This window comes from Aquila chrysaetos, chromosome 11 (genome assembly GCF_900496995.4).
Source record: "Aquila chrysaetos chrysaetos chromosome 11, bAquChr1.4, whole genome shotgun sequence".
NCBI lineage: Eukaryota > Metazoa > Chordata > Aves > Accipitriformes > Accipitridae > Aquila > Aquila chrysaetos.
In genome coordinates this window covers 32,003,804-32,021,348 of record NC_044014.1, presented here as the reverse complement: position 1 = coordinate 32,021,348, position 17,545 = coordinate 32,003,804, and the positions used below count along the sequence as shown (strand labels likewise).

Genomic DNA, 17,545 nt, shown 5'->3' with positions numbered 1-17,545 from the left:
TTCTCCTTCTCCCATGGTCAATGAAACCAGAACCTGGAGGTTCAAACAATAAATGAGGCATTAAAAATATTCACCCCTTTTCATGCAAAACAATGTGATTCCTAAGGACTTGGCTTACTACTTCAATAGCCTCTCCCACAATACTTTTCTTTAATTCTGGTTGACTTATCCAGTCAGATGGTTGGTACCCTAACACTACTGTTTATACTGTATCATCTCATTGATTTGTTGAATATCTACGTCTGTAACTAGATATTAATTTTTATATTTTAATTATAAATCCATGATAGAAGGGGCAGAACCGATTCTGCAATTCACAGAACACCAGTAATAAACCAGTAAATTAAACACATGTAAACACTGACTTTCTGCCAACAGTTCTCAACCTCTCAAATTATTAAGTATGAATTACAGTAACAAATAGATGAGGCAGGAAGGAAATCATTTTAATAATTACTAAATTATGTATATTGAGATAAGACTTAGAATCTTTATTAAGAACTGTAGCCTTTCCTTAAGCACTGCATAGACAAGTAAGCATAAGCTTTAGTCACCACAGCCAAAATAAAACAGATGAGTATTGATAACTGCAGGCAGTTTTTAAGTAGATTTCTTCCATGGACTATGCATAAAACTTAACAAAAATTAATTGAAGCATTTTGTATCAATGACAGCAGAAGTAACACGCCTATTAAAAAAAATTGCTAGTACTTTGATCCAATAAAGAACAGCATCATATATTTTCAAAGTTTTCATGCATTTTATCTTGTAATTATGCAGTAATGCTTGTTTATATGCAGAACCCTGCTTGGGATGGCATACAAATCAAACAAGGAACAACTTTTCTTTCCTAGTTAGCTATCCCAAATTCTTCCTCAGTACAAGCAACTGGAAGAGGCATGTAATTTCATTTACAAAGTGCCTTCTATGCCACATTTGTTCTGCATGCAACGCCACAGGTGCCCTTGGTGCTTCACATTCAGAGCAGAAAGTCTATAGAATGCAGACACTCTAGCGTACCTGTTGGCTTGTTTCTGAAGTCTGGAAAGGCAGCTGCAAGTCTGGTTTCTATGATCTATGTAAAATGAAAACTGCAAGATTTACTCAATTCCCACGAAGTGTCTCAAAACCAGAAATGTTTATCCCCAAGAGTGGCACACAATTCTGTGCAAAAGTTACACACGGAAAAACATAGTCTCCAGATACAAGCAGGTCAAAAAAAAAAAAAAGTCATTTTTACAATATACTGCTGTGACCGCTGACAGTCAGGGAGAAACCTTCACTGCTCCTGATTCCACCAGTGAGGATATGAAACAGTGCTGTGTCTAGCTAGGATTGAAGGAAATAGCTGGCCACAGCTAGAGCCACTCAATGCTATGTCTTACTACTGTTGATCAAGTGAGGCTGGGCAAGAGAGTCTTCCAGCCTCTTGCCCTTCTACCATAGCTTACTGCATAGTAACTTTTTGGTAGCAGATACTACTTCTAATCATTCATCCTCCATTTCAATTATAACTTCAAAAAATATACATAGTTTACATTGCTGGTTATAAGATTTCCTTTAAATTAACGTTCAGCAGTTGGTCACAAAACCCACAGACAAAAACGCGTAAAACAAAAATAGGCTGTCACCTAACCAGATCAAACCTCACGGGTGACAATATAAATTACACAGAGAGCAAAGTATCAGCCAATCTTCACCAATATATTTGCAAACACATTTGAGGATTTTCTTTTTATTCATTACCTGCTGGCATGAGGCCAGAGTTCAACTGCTTCTGTAAAAAGCAAAACAAAACAAAACCAAAAAAAACACCACAAAAAGGCACGGGTGGGAGGGAAGGAGAAGGGGAGAGCAGGACATGGGAAATAGGTACAGAGAAGGTATTTGTCCCTTCCTTTCTAGTTTACTTCTATCTACGAAGCAACGGGTACCACAAAGTTTCAACTTCCTGAGCTAGAAGGACTTTGCTAGCCGTTCCCTAAGGTAGATCAGAACCACAGGACAAACAGGGGTGTGATAAATACGTAAAGCCACATCTCCAATGCACCACAGGCTGACCGAGTAAATGAAATGTTGAGTTGTGGAAACATTACCCCTTTCCCAAAGGTACAGTTATTCAGCCTTCCTGCACAAAACAAAGGAAGAAGAGATAGAACAGCATTTGGTCTTTTTTTCTACTTCCACGTATATTTCTCAGCAGACACTTTCAGAAGTGATGAATCTTCATGTACCTACTGCGTCCCACATGCAAGAATTTTATGATACATCTCCGCTGGTAGACTATGTCCATCTCAACAGTAATGAGGACGTTTCACACTCATCACCTGCTGCTCATACAGTACACTTTTTCTGCTCCTTCCTGGCACAGGAAAGAAGAAAGCTCTCTGGAATTTTTATTTGGTCCCAAGTGAAAACAGAACTGAACTTCAAACTCTCACCTACCATTCCTGCACTACAATGTGCAAGATTCAAGCAACATATGAGCATTAGGTTTTGCTCTAGTAAGTTAGATCACCCAAGTTAGGACTGAAGTCCTAAACTGCTGGGGCTGGGCTGATTTTTCAAGGGCATTGTACGTCTGTTAAAACTCAAGAGGACTGGGACTAAAAGCAAGAATTTTTATATTCTTACATTTCTATTCCAGCATCATTCAGAGTAACTTCACACCAACAGAGAGTTTTGCACCTTCCTGACAAGACCTTACCTTGAAAAGTGAGGGGGTTTTTTTTTGTTTTAAATGGAAGTTATCTGCATTGTGGAAATAAAGATATAAATGGTAAGCTGTTTGTACGTATTGAAAAATAGGACAGAGTGCAATTCCTACCATGAAAATGTCTTTCTCAAATCATTAAGAAGCCTGCTACTTGACAGAGTAACTGGTAGTCCTAAAGTAGATGCACAGCTGGACAAGCACAAATCCCCTATTTTAAATTGGACTTATCCCTTTGCTAGTCAGACAATAATTCCAATTTTGTAATTCCATTGCCCAGGCACATGGGCTGGAAATCCTCTCTCACAAAATGGTGAATTCTCTTCCTCAAGTATTGTTATGAAACAAACATATTGGTCTCTGAGCCCTTTTAAAGCAGGGAATCAACTCCAGTAAAGGAAACTAAAAGCTACATTGGCATGAAATAAATTCTTCTCTCAAGTTTTCTATCAAGCATCACTGCAGCTACTGTAAGCAGGCAGGAGAGCACATCAAAGTTAGAGACAGCACAACGATACCAATCTTAACTGTCTCTGTTCGAAGGAGAGCATTTTATGGCTGGGGAACCAACTCTACTACGGTGTGATAGCAACCAGCTGTACCTGGAGATTAAGGGTTTCACCTGTGGAGTGCAGATGTTGTACGTGTATTTTTCTTGGGATAAAAATTCTTATAGAGCGTGCTTGGTTTAAATAGTAAACCAAAAGCAATTGATGGAGATATCCCTGCAAATAAGAGCTGCCACTATTTCCCATACTTTTCCATTTCCTTTTAATATTTGACAGGTAAAAACAGTCTATTCATTACTAAAGAATTTATGTTCTAGTTGCTCCTTTACCGTAAAAAAAAAAATAATTAAAAATCAAAATATCCTATTCATAAGATCACAATTAGCTACAGCTTCACCACCAGTTGTGATATCATGCAGGGCAGATTATATCTTTACATGGGGAAATAAGCACAAAAAGTATCTGGAAAGCTTATAGAAAGAAAAACTAAAGCAAGAAGAAAGGTGGCAGGAAAGGAAGCTTAAACAAGGAAATCACAATTTAAAGTATTTGAAATAGCAGGAGACTTGCTCCATAATATATAACATTTTGCAATAAGAGCCTGAAGGTTTGTAAATATGAATGCTGGTATATGTTCTATGTCTTGGACTCTTCAAAAAGTATCTATGATGAGCATTTGGGTGTATGTGTGTCAAGAGCTGGTTTAGCTAAAATAGGCGAGTTCCATCTTGCATTAGTAGGTTAGAAAGAGTAAATGTATGTATGTGTTCAGTGCATGATAAAATCACAGTTTTCATCCTGGATGATTTGGAGGAGGGAAGCACATGTCAGCAGATCATCCAAATGTGGAACAGACTGCCTGCTAAATAAAATCTGTTGGGGCTGCTAAACGAAACTAAGTTAATTTGGCATGTGGGCTCCTAACCCAAGTTGCTCTTAATTCACAGACGCTTTTTGCCAGACAAGGGAGTCTTGCTTACAAGGCATTCACAGGGTACTAGGATGGAATGCAGATTCAAACATGTCTCATTCTTCCTCAGGAAAATTCCCCAAAGGGTGCATTGCACTGGGAAAAAAAAAAAAAAAAAAAAAAAAAAAAAAAAAAAACCAGAGCAACGTGCCATCTGGAAGTTCACAGTAGCATAGATGCAAATAATTAGAGTACAGAGTTGCAATGAGAATCCCTTTGCTTTCTCCCAGGGGGTCTCCACAGTTTTGTTTCTTCTAACTAATTCAGTTAGACACCTGAAAGCTTGTGAATGAATGCAACAAGCAAGGCCAACCCTGACGACAAGCGGTCTGAGGCTTGTGGGGCATCTCTGCCCCTAGAGCTCCCAGTCCAGCCCTCCTGCCAGCCCATTACAAGGCTGCAGCTGATCCACCTTGAGCATAGAGCTTGCACAATTGCATCGAGTAGCTTCTCGTCTGCACATCAGAGTGGCCAGAAGGTACAAGAAACCTCATAACGTGCAAGACCAAACTCTCCTTCCACCTTTTGCCTTCCCCCCCTTCAAAAGCATCCAGGTACCAAGCTGTGCTCTTCCAGATGAAGATGCAGACTCAGGTCTTGGGAAGCAAAGTGTACAGTAGGTAAGCAGGTAAGAGTGCACAGCACTGGGGTCATGCTTCGTGGACTAGAGGAGACACAATAAGAGGGTCTTCAACAGGAGTGGCATTGCTTCCTCACTGCAGAGCACATTTTCAACCTGTACAGTGCTGCTGAAGAGTTTAACATCAATATCTATATTTAAGGATTTCCCTTCTGACTCCATTAAAGTAGAATTTGAAAAAAAAAAAAAATATATTAATGTGACATCAGGGTAACTTCAGTGTGCACAGATTACACAATTTAAGACCTTCAGCATACAGAGATCTTAGTGGTTAGCATAGTCCCAAAGGCTGCACACACACATACTTGTGCAGCCTGTTTGATTCACAGTTCCTTAATGACAGTGCCTGTCTTTCTGCCTCAGCAGTTATGCAATTGTTCCCTTTAGCCTGTGACCCGATGACAAGCTAAGATGATGTGAATGAATGTGACACAGTCCATCCCCTTTTTTCTTAATTCTTGTGGGATTACTGAGTACAGCCTGGCAGGGTTTCAGAGTAGCAGAACTTAACAATTCAATCTCGGTTTTTCAGACTTGCAAACCCTACTGTATGGTATGGAATACAGACAGGAGTAATGGGTCAAGAGAGTTACACTAGAACCAGTTCTTATAAAAAGCAAAACAATTATACTGAATGTTACTTTCATAACTAACATTTTAAATGCCCAGAAAAACAACTTTGTAATCATTACACTCTGAAAAATGTGTAAATCATGTTTCCAATACACATGACTTTACATTTAATTAAAACTGAATACAATAATAATTGTGCGTAAAACAGCAATTTAAAAAGTACTGAAGTTGAAGAGCTATACATTAAATATATACTGACTTCTGCATGCTAACTCATGCACAGTTTTAACAGGCTTAAAATGGAAATGTGTACATTTTCAACTTCAGGAGACTTTAACAAACTATCATTCCTTTTTCATAAACTTCATTTGCAAGCTTTGATGCAGTTCCCATTCTTCATTCATTTGGCTAGCGATCTCCTTTACCAGTGAGACTGATGATACCCTGTATCACGTGAATGCTCTTGCCACTCCTTTTGCTATTTTGTACAGAAATCTTTCACCACTCACCATCAGCTTCATTACATCCAATCTAAATCCTGTCCAGTAAAGACCAGCTCTGTACTTCAAGAATCAGAGGTCTGCAGGAAGAAAGGGTACGAGAAGTCTTGCTTTTCAAATCTGAACTCCTACTGCAGAATGAGCACAAAAATACCCAAGGAGAATTATTTTTAAGATTAGGTACTTTTCAAGCCTTGTAAGGAAGGGTATTCATCACAATTTGTTAAGTAGCGAAATCATTAATTCTTAGCATTGCTTATTCAAGTTTCTTCTAGGCCATGGATCAAATTCAGGTCCAGGGAAATGACCTAGCTGGAAAGGGAAAGCAATTAAAAAAGCTGTAACAACTCCAGTCTTTTTTTAATAAAACAACAATAGAAAGAGCCATTGAACTGCAACTTTAAGAGGAAAAATATTTTTTAAAAAAATCTTACTGTATGAGACTATAGAAACAGATCTTGAAGTAGTTTAAAACAGTCTTAACCCTGCTGTGAAGAGGAAGAAAATGAGCTATGGTGAAGCAAACTAGACATGCCCTGGAGAGTGAAAGAAGCAGGGGCAAAGCTGAAGAGATCTCCTGAGTCCATGTCTGGTATTGTACTTGCTAAACTACCCCAACCACTTCTCACTACTGTAACATTGTAACTCCAATAAATGGTATTTATTAATGGAAGGCTTTAACAGATTAAACTGTCAGAGTGCGTTAACAAAGCAGAAATACATATCAAACCAAATATTGTAAAAGAATGGAGTAAACAGCCTCTTTTCCAACTCTCTTGTTACATGGTATACTGCATCACAGCATGAGACGAACAAATACTTTCCAAAAGTGAGGCAAGAAGCAAAGCCTAGCAAGATTGTATTTGGAAGTATTCCACTTTTTTTCCAGGTCATATTATGCTTGAAGATAAATAGCTTTTTAGACCATACATATTTCACAAAAACTTTTCCAGAGCCACTCACCTACCAGCACATTTCGTATTTGAGAACTACTGCAAACCACCTGTGCTCAATACATACAGTCACACTATCACCACATCCTTCCTCCAGGATAAATCTGAAAAAAACCTACAAAGCATACCCTCCTTCTTGTGAGGCGAGTAGCCATACAGTATGTTTCTCAGTTTTGAAGATACAGCCTTCCATCTTATTCAAAGAAGAGTAAGCCTCATTTCCCAGGTACCCGCATGTTAGCAATTCAGCATTCCCTCACCTGAAATCACTCCCTCCCAGTAAGAACGTAAACAACACAATGTCAATTGACAGATTTAGAAATAGGTTTATGAATCCAGGGAGGCTTCACTAGAATCACTCGGAGCTTCACAAAACTTCTGTTCCCCCCCGAGAATTTCTTTGTGGTAGTTGACACACTTTCTATGAGTAACCAGCTAGTTGTGGAGTTCCCTTCAATGAATTTAAGGTAAACTGTAAGCTACATTGAGAGAACTGCTTAGATTAACTGCTAAAGGCAATGCGGCTTTTATGTCTCTTGCTTTTTTCTTTTCAGCACCACATCACTGGCACAGCACTGTGAAGTATTGTTAGAGCTATGCCTTTTAGCCTTTATGCCTTTTAGGACATGGAAATCTCCTAAAAGAGGCATCATCAGCAGCTCTGAATAATACTTCTTAGCTGCAAAGGAAAAAATAGAATAACAGGAATAAAGAGGTCTCCTATTAAAAAAAAAAAAAAAAAGGAAGAATTCGTAAAATATTTTAAAATCTGATTATTTTATGATGAAGATCGCAGAGAGATCCCTTTGCACAAGTCTTTAGGTCCATCTCTAAAGTACTTCACCTTTATCTGCCAGACACCATTTCTAATAATTAAAGTTCCTGGACTTCTGATTCTACTTTCTGCATGATGACTTCATGCTGACGTCCCTTCAACATAAATTTCCTGATACATTACCGATTCTTGGCCAGATAAGAGGCAACTTTCGGACAGTGAAACTAAATATTGAACAACTCCAACACTATTCTGCAGCAGGAAATTTGTAACAAAAAATTTTGAGGATGAGGAATTTAAAAAAAAAAGAAGATATTTTCTTACATTTGTCTTAATAAGTTATTTCTGTTTCTGATGTAGTAGACATGAAATAGTTAACAGTGACTGCAGAAGTCAGGAAGAATTGCTGTACTTGTTGTATCCACATAGCTTCTCAAAGAAAATACTTTGAGATGACAGAAAATACAAGAGAGCAATAAGCATAAAAAACAAACATGTGGCTTGCTTTAGATTTAAAGGCACCACAGGAGGAACTCACACTGATTTATCGTATTTTTATGGAGCTATGAAAATAAATAGTGCAACAGCAGGCAGAGCTCCATCACCTGTTCCATACAGCCAGGGAAAAGTCAGAGCACGCAGTGACAAATCCACTGCGATGCAAATCATTTAACAACGGAGAAGCTGGGCAGTACAGACACTGTACTAAGGGAGGTGGTTTGGCTCCCTGGTGTTGGGTTTCTATTTGAAAGCCATATCTCTGAATACAACTTGCAGGGAATGAAATGACTCTACTTTGAAGAAAGGTAGAGACCATGGTTCTCTCCAAGCATAACCCACAGTCTTCCTGATGGAAGAACTTTCATGCCAAGTTCACTACAAGTTTTAGCTTTAAACAGACACTCAAAAAGACTTCTGACAGCAAAATGGTTTTCTATTCTTTTTGGCATTCTTCCTCAGTACAGAACTTTTCACGCCTGTATAAAGAACAGCAAGACGCACCACAACCGTTCTTTTGGTAGAAATAAAAGTACATAAGATTAATTGGCCACCTTCAGGCACTGAAAGAGATGAGCATTTGAAATAAACATAAGGGTGAGAAAATGAGAAGTAATTAACCTTTTTGGCTCATCTGTCTCCCTGTACTTGCAACTGGGCATGCAGCTTTGTCACATCAATGAAAAACTGATACAGGTACTGGTACTTTCATTAGCTCTGTATTCTTCAGTGTTCTCTATGAGATGAAAATAAAGCATAGTCCTGTTCCGAACCATCACCAGCATGGATGTGAGAATAGAGACTATTTCCAAAAGGTAAAATCCATCAGAAAAATGAATTCTTTATTACAGGAAGAGCTTTTGTGTCACATTTCAGTAACTGGTACAGGTGCGTATCAATGAAAAGTGTGCTGCAATAGCCATTTTTAAACCAGTGTTCCCTATATGAGGTAACAATACATTTGGAAATGGGGAGCTCAGCTTTTTATCCAACCAATCGCCTGAATTTTTTAAATCTAAATCAGTCATAACTGGCTGATTCACTGCAGGAATAGATTAGATCACCAAAAGCCAAAGGGAATTTCGGGTGGAAGTCTGACGAAGACTATTATTCAGGAACAGGCTTGTAATGAATACCAAGTGATACCACTATTGTTTAAATCATAGCAGGAGGAGGAAAACAACCAAAATTCTGCACTTTTCTGAGCATAATATCAAGATACAATCCTGTTGTATGGTCCTTTAGATTACTACCCTTGCATTTCATTTTCCCATAATGTCAACAGAAGACTCCTTTCAACAGAAACTACTTATATATGGCCAACCCTTGTTCTAACTAAAAATAAAAAAAGCAAGAAACTTGTCTTGTGTCACAGTGCTGTGCTGAGCGTACCATCCATCACGCAACCCCAGTTCTAGGTGGAAAGACCAACACCACAAACAGCCAAAGAATTTCTGACCTAGTTCCTTGGGGTCAGTGTCACCTTTAGTACACAGGTTGAGGAGGCCCACCCACAGCTGGACAAGTGATCCCTCAGATGTTCAGCCAAAGGAGCAGGACAGCAGAGTTGACTGGGATTATGAGCAGTTGTGAGTTAAGGCCAAGAACTTGCCAGCACAGAAACAGTTTTCTTCTTGGAAAAGAAAGTCAAAGAGAGACCTGTGAATTCCATGTAGCCCTACAGTCCCCTAACAAGGACGGACTAAAAATCTTCTAACAACTGAACTGAAACTCACTTGTCTAAATTACCTTAAAGCCTATTCTTATTGTGCTGAGAGGGAACTAGAACCTCCTATGGGTATTTTCAGAGTGCAAAACAAAGAGTCCTTTTTTTCTTTAGTATCCTTTTTATCTGAGACAACAGTGACATTGCAAGTGCACCCAATGGTGAGAACCATAGGGTTTCACATACATCCAGACTCCTTCCTCTTTCACTCCCACCCATTTTCCCCCACAACCCCCCTGAGTGACAATCTTTTGCAATTTTTCATATGAAAGCCTGTCAAATGAAAATTTATTCTCCATCATTATATCATCTCCATTGATTAATGATCAGGAATCCCTACCAATTTACCCAGATGAAGACTTCTGAAAAATACAAGATCTTTTCAAACTAACAGAGACTTGACTGATTTGAATTGCATGTAATCTTTAGTCATCTCAAGCTTTAGTATTTCCGTCCAAAGAGAGACAGTGATGTTGTCCTGGAGAGCACAGTCAGTAATCTTGCAATGCCTTGTTCCCTTCCTGCATCACACACAGGAAGGGAAGATCGATGCTGTGCCTGCAGTGCAAAAACAAATAGTGACAGCAGGATTGCCAAGCTTTAAAGAGAAAACCTTGGCAGCACAAATTCCACAAAAAAAGCAAATTTTTTTGCTATAGGTCACTAGTTGAAATTTTGTCCAAGTCAACACCACACAAAGGTTGTTACCATCTGATGCCCGATCTTGTGAGGTGCTAAATGATCTCAAGCTCTGACAGTCTCCTGAATCTCACCAACTTCGATCTCTAGAGGCTACTTTGACATGTCTGGAAGGGGTGGGTGATTGCATTTAACTGCTCTGAGCACAAACCCATAGAAAAGCACCCTCATTATATCTGTCACCTTTATATCAAGCTCTCCATAGAGAGGCTAAAGGCTCCAGAGAGTAAGTGACCTCATCTCTCCTGCAGCAATTCCCCAAGGACTGAGGCATCTCATTGATAAAACTTTGAGATTACACCTACATCTGCTTCACAGGTTATGATTTTCCCTTTGGTTAATCAAGACCTTTTTACAGAAAGGAAACGTTAATGCAATAAAAACTAATAGAGCAAAAAATTAACAAGTAACACCCTATAAGTAAAAGGAAGTAGGGCTAGTGGACCTCATAATTGCAAAGAAGGCATCAGGTTCTATTGTTGGAAGTGAGAGCAGGAGTTTCTATTAAACCAACAGAGGAAGGCAAAAGGCAAGAATCCTAAGTCTGGTGGAGTTGAAACATTTAAGCTTTGTTAATATTCATAATGCTTATTTCTGCATATATACCATCCAATGGAGACAATGTTCATACTAACATCTCTAACACCCCTAATCCCTGAAAATATTCACAGATTTTTTACAATGTTTGTTTACCCCTTGTTTCATTCTTCTCCATTGCTCCAGCCCCAGATTTAAAAAATAAATACTGTTTTCAGCTCCAAAAAGATCACATTCAGTCTTGCTCCACTTACAGGTTACAGCTTTAGCATCATAAAACCCCACTCAATTAAAATTGGGAACTGCCCAATAAGTAGCAACACTTGCATCTAGTTCTGGAAGGTCCCCAGATACATGACTTACAATCTGTAACATTTTTATAGATCATGAGGCTGGTTTAGATTGCTTTTATGAGATGTTTTAAAATTTATAAGTTTTCATTTTCCCCTCCCTTGGAGTCCAGTTATTAAAACAGAGAGGCTTTATAGGTAGCAGGGAACAAGAAAATGACCAGATTAAAAACAAACAGAAAAAAACTGTAGAATATTTCAGCTCCTTCGTTCTATAAAAGAGGCTGCTTATAAGGAATAAATTATAGGTGGTATGACACAGTGTTTAATCATTCAAGATACCTTTGGACACTTCTGAATCCCTGTAAAGCCTATGTTATACGATAGGACATCAACATTAAAATTCATTCTAAGTATATAGTTCAACTTAGAAACAACTTTAGAAGAAACATTTTGTTTAACAAATAGGTTTTAAATGCTAAGCAAAAATTTCTGGAGAATTAGAAATTTAACAAAAAAGTTGAACTCCTTACATTATAGATAGGTTTTAAGCTTTTAATGCCATAAAGTACTGCACGTTATTCCTGTCATGCAGAAGAAAATTTGTACTTAATAAAAAAAAACCCCACACAAACCCAAAATATCTTTGTTTCCATATTTAGAATGGTTTATCTCTTATTCTCCTCTTGCTTTGGTATTTAAAATACTTGAACTAAGTGACTAAGGTTATTTATGGGGGAAGGAGGACAAACACAAATGAACTACTCTGCTTCAAATAAATATACTTTATGCAGCTTAATAAGAATAAAGTACCATTACTGAGATTCAACTTTGATCAAACCAGCTCTAAGATACACTGATAGATTAGGATCTTTGACTTAATCATACATTTTCCTCAGAGGGCTTCACAATTATTTAATAAATATTTTACTATTAATAACGTGTAATCTCCAGATAAGTTTAAGATACTTTATCTTGAAGAACAAATCATTGTAGTTGAAAATTATGCTTTTATCTTATTAACTTCCTTGGTTTTAAAATCTTAGCTACCTTATTTTACTAAGGTCGCATTCACCTCTTTTTTATAGCATTCATCTCTATCTTTTAAAAGATCAGTTCAAAAAGTGTAAGGATACTAGAAATGTCTTGGTTTAAAATATGGGAAATAGCACTTACTGTAATTATTACCTTAAAAAAAGCTATAGTAACTTACCCTTATATTTATCTTTCAAACAAAGAACTTAAGAGCCATTTTTCAGTAAGTTGCAGACAATTCTCAGAAACTATATTTTCAAATTAAATTAAATAGCTTAACCCATGCCATACATCCCTAACCAAACACAATATTTTAAAGGATAGATTTTCCCAACAAAAGAAAATAGACTCAGCATTTGAAAAAAACTACACTATATGTAAATGCAATTGCATTGTTTATACCAAAGATAGGCCAATAACATTCACACAAAGGGATTTTTGTGACAATTCCAAAAGCAGAAAGCTGGACCAACTTTCATACAAACAATATCTCATATTCTGAGAAGAGCAGTCACTTACTATAAACACAAGCTATTGAAGAAAATATTTCCAATTTAGAGAGATATTTTTAAGAAAAATAAGTAAAACAGAAGTCAAAACTCCAATAAAAATATGTAACATAACCAGAGTTAAAAAAAAAAAAAAAAAAAAAACCACACACAAAAAACCCCAAAGCATACAAAGGTCCTGGCATACACAGATAAGCAACAGGTATCTTGAAAAGAATAATCGGCAAGGCCCAAATATTTGCAAGGTAGTCAAGCACTGCTCTCCACTCACATGGGAACTGAGTGGTAAAGAGCAGTTATAGCACAGGTAACAGTGACAATTTTATTTAGGAATTTTATTGGGTTTGCACGGCGAGGTTTTGGTAGATGAGGGGCTATAGGGGTGGCTTCTGTGAGAAGCTGCTGGAAGTTTCCCCCATGTCCGACAGAGCCAATACCAGCCGGCTCTAAGACGGACCTGCCACTGGCCAAGGCCGAGCCAATGAGCGATAGTGGTAGTGCCTCTGGCATAACAGATTTAAGATGGGGGAAAAAAGTTGCTGTGCAACAGAAGCTGTAGCCGGAGGGAGGAGCGAGAACATGTAAGAGAAACAACCCTGCAGACCCCCAGGTCAGTGAAGAAGGAGGGGGAGGAGATGCTCCAGGTGCCGGAGCAGAGATTCCCCTGCAGCCCGTGGGGAAGATCATGGTGAGGCAGGCTGTCCCCCTGCAGCCCAGGGAGGTCCACAGTGGAGCAGATCTCCACCTGCAGCCCGGGGAGGACCCCACGCCGGAGCAGGTGGGTGCCCGAAGGAGGCTGTGACCCCGTGGGAAGCCCACGCCGGAGCAGGCTCCTGGCAGGACCTGCGGATCTGTGGAGAGAGGAGCCCACGGAGCAGGTTTGCTGGCAGGACTTGTGACCCCGTGGGGGACCCACGCTGGAGCAGTGTGCTCCTGAGGGACTGCATGCCATGGAAGGGACCCACGCTGGAGCAGTTTGTGAAGAACTGCAGCCTGTGGGAAGGACTCACATTGGACAAGTTTGTGGAGGACTGTCTCCTGCGGGAGTGACGCCGCACTGGAGTGGAGGAAGAGTGTGATGAGTCCTGCCCCTGAGGGGGAAGGAGCGGCAGAGACATATGATGAACTGACCGCAACCCCCATTCCCCTGCACCACTGGTAGGAAGGAGGCAGAGAAAATCAGGAGCAAAGTTAAGCCCAGGAAGAAGGGAGGGGTAGAGGGAATGTGTTTTGAGATTTGGTTTTATTTCTCATTACCCTACTCTGATTTGATTGGTAACAAGTTAATTTTCCCCAAGTTGAGTCTGTTTTGCCCATTATGGTAATTGGCAAGTAAGTGATCTCTCCTGTCCTTATCTCGACCCACGAGCCTTTTGTTATATTCTCTCTCCCCTGTCCAGCTGAGTTGGGGAGTGACAGAGTGGCTTTGGTGGGCACCTGGCATCCAGCCAGGGTCAACCCACCACAGAAATTAAAGGTTTTTTCCAAACAATCTTCTCTGTCTCAGTTTCATAAATCCATAGGTCAAGCAAGGTAACACATTAGCCTGGCAAAGCTACCTCAAGCCAATCTCTACAGCTTTTGGCTCAGAAAAATGATGTAGCTTTTCCCTCCTCAGTTTGTGTGACCAGCAAAATCAAGAGAGAAAAGGGAGAGGAAGATAGGGCTAGCTTTTAAGTCAAGTTTAGGGCAAAGTTCAGAATTGCATTTTTGGATGCAAAACCCCAGTAGTACTTGCTCATTTCCCCATTCTCCTTTATCATCCTTCTACTTGTGGCTCCTTTCCTTGGGAAAGCTTCAAAAGGATAGCTAGACAAACATTAAGCTCAGAGACATGAGGCTCCTGTTGACTTCGTGCAAGGTCATGATTTGCGTGTCTGCTCAGCGTCTGGACAAATACCATATGGACTATCCTGGAGAGCATTGTGCATGAGGTCTTCAATCTACCAAAATGTATCTTATTCAGTTTAAAGAACAGAAATAAGTTTTAAGCACACAAGCCCATTTCATTCATTACCCAAAAGGCCCAATTAAATTTGCATTATTTATCTTCCTTGAACAAAGATGACAATCACATGCTACAGGTTATTCACTGACTTATCAAAACACAGTGCTATAACTGTATATAAATCACACGCTCAGTCAGATATCAATGTGTTCTGTCTGAAGCATGATAAACACTTTTCAGAACTGTAGTCTAAGTGCTTAACTCTTTGCAAAGCCAGGATCTCCCATGGTAACTGCTGAGGGACCACATAAATATAAACACACAATTCTGGTAGTACCCAAAAAACCCCCCTCAACTCCTTCAGACCAGATCACACAGCAAATATTAGTATGTGGTTGGCTTCTTTCCACAATTACTGTCAGAGACCTATAATAGTCGAAAAACCGTAATTATCTGTTTCTTAATATTCACTCCCCAAGAGTTATAACAGGAGTTATGCAGAACATTACAACTCAGCTTCCAATATTGTATACAAGACTTAACGTGTTGCACATAAAGCACTAACTCTAAATACTGCTTGCAGGTACTTAGAACATGCCAGTTCACAGCATACAATAGCTGGATGTTTTACATTCAAGGCTCTGTTAAACTCATGAGTACTTTATCAAGCAATTCAGCAAAGACTCTCCAGCACTCTGAAACATTTGTAATCTGCTTCATACATTGTTCCATGAAATGATAAGAAGCTCAGTATCTCTCCTACTGCTTTATGGGAAAGTTAGCCTTTCTCTAGCTTGAATAATATATCAGTACTACAGAAACGCTTATTCCTTGAGTGGCTTCCAGAAAGTTAAAAACTTCATTCTCTTCAACCAAGTCCACTACAAAATAGTAGTAGTTCCATGACAAACTGTCACGCAGTTCAAATACAGAATAGCTGTAAAAAGTTGATATCAACAACACACGACTTTGAAGTATCCTAGAAAAACTTTTGAAGTAGAGCAATATTTAGCCCATTTGCTTCTACTGCTTCAAGTGATGTTGTTCAATCATTTTGAAATTAAATAATTTAGCAAGATGATCAACCAAAAATCTCAACAAGAGATACGCTGTCTGTACAAATCAGATGAGGCAAGTGTAAGTATCTGCTGGGGTGGGGGGGTAAGTAGCAGAATCAGTGAAGTGTCATTTCCCATGGATTTGTGTCCTGACAGTAGCTGATTTCAAAATCTAAAGCATGAACTGTTTCAGCAAATACAACAGCTTCCATAGCCAAGAAGAACACAAGACTGTCCGCCTGTCTAGAATTTCTGTTGTGGTAAAAGCAAGAAAGAACCTCCTCAAGGTGCGGGGGCTTCTTCACAGCAGGGAATGCTAATAGGATCTCCCCAAACCACCCACCTCTTTGATTTTGCCCTCCTGCCCAGTTCAGTTGAAATTAAACAAGACTAGAAACTACAAGGGAAGACGAAATACACATGTAAGCACAAATGGATTTCCTTTGGAAAACAAGATAAAACAGTAAATGTAATATGAAAGGTTTCTCTTTGCTAGTAATTAGCACAGAGCATAGTGTAATTATAAAGCAGAAACACATACTATGTTGTGTATGCTACAAGTTCTCATCAAAATTGCCTTAAACTTCACATTTATATAAATGTGTGTGTGTATATATTTAAACATAAATGTCTCTGATTATATGCACATATAAAAGGCAAAAATGAGGTATACTATTTCCCCTTTTGGCTATTCAGAATTATTTCAACTCTGAAAAAACATAAGCCTGAAAACACTTTGAGTTACCCAGTCATCTCATGCAAGAAAATATGCTAATCAGAAAAAAAATACCAAAGGAACCTTTTTAAAGAAAGGAATTGAGATTGAATTACTTTGCCCAGGAGTCACTACTCCATATTTTACTTCCTTAATAATTGGTAACATCCTATGTTATGAGGGGAAAAAAAAAAAAAAAAAAAAAAGTTCTGCATCAAAAATGCATCACTCATGGAAATACATTATTGTAACTTCTAGTGAGGATACATAGTTTTACATTTTGATTGACAGTACTTTCATCTAGTAGCCCCTTCACAGTTTACATGTTACTTTAAGATATGAAAGCTCTTAAAAAAGACCTACAAAAAATGGTAACAGCATGGACGTATGCAGTTTTTCCAGTATGCTGGATTCCTGTTTCCCCTAGACAAAATAGTTTTTCAGCATTGCAAGAGGTATACTTCAGCCCCACAGCGAAAGGACACCAGGCATGTCAAACCATAAAGTTTGGCATGCTCTCAAACTAGAAACAACATACAAAAATCACAATTCATCTTTGTGGATAAAGAGTGGCAGGAAAGGAGAAATGGCACGCTATCCCCCACAGTCACAATGGCACAACAAGCTCTCAGAAAAAAATGTATCACCCAGGAGGCAGATTAAAAAGACTCTATAAAATGTGATGAAGAGTAAAATTGGAACAGTAGAAGGGAAGATGAAAGTGATACATTCACACAACCTTAATTACTGAGTTTGGGCCTGGCCTCACCTCACCCTCCCCCCATCTGCATTGGCTTAATCTTGTAGAATTCAAACTATCATTTTCTTTAAATATTCTTATAAACACAGAACTGGGTCCTGGGGGCTAATTATCAGGGTCTTGAATCCTTTTCCCTC

General features: G+C 38.8%; 1 protein-coding gene across 8 annotated transcripts in view; it reads right to left on the bottom strand.

Moving 5' to 3' along the window:
• Window positions 1-17,545, bottom strand: part of GRID1 (glutamate ionotropic receptor delta type subunit 1) — a 562,508-nt gene that overhangs the window by 423,852 nt on the left and 121,111 nt on the right. The gene's annotated exons all lie outside the window — the stretch shown is intronic.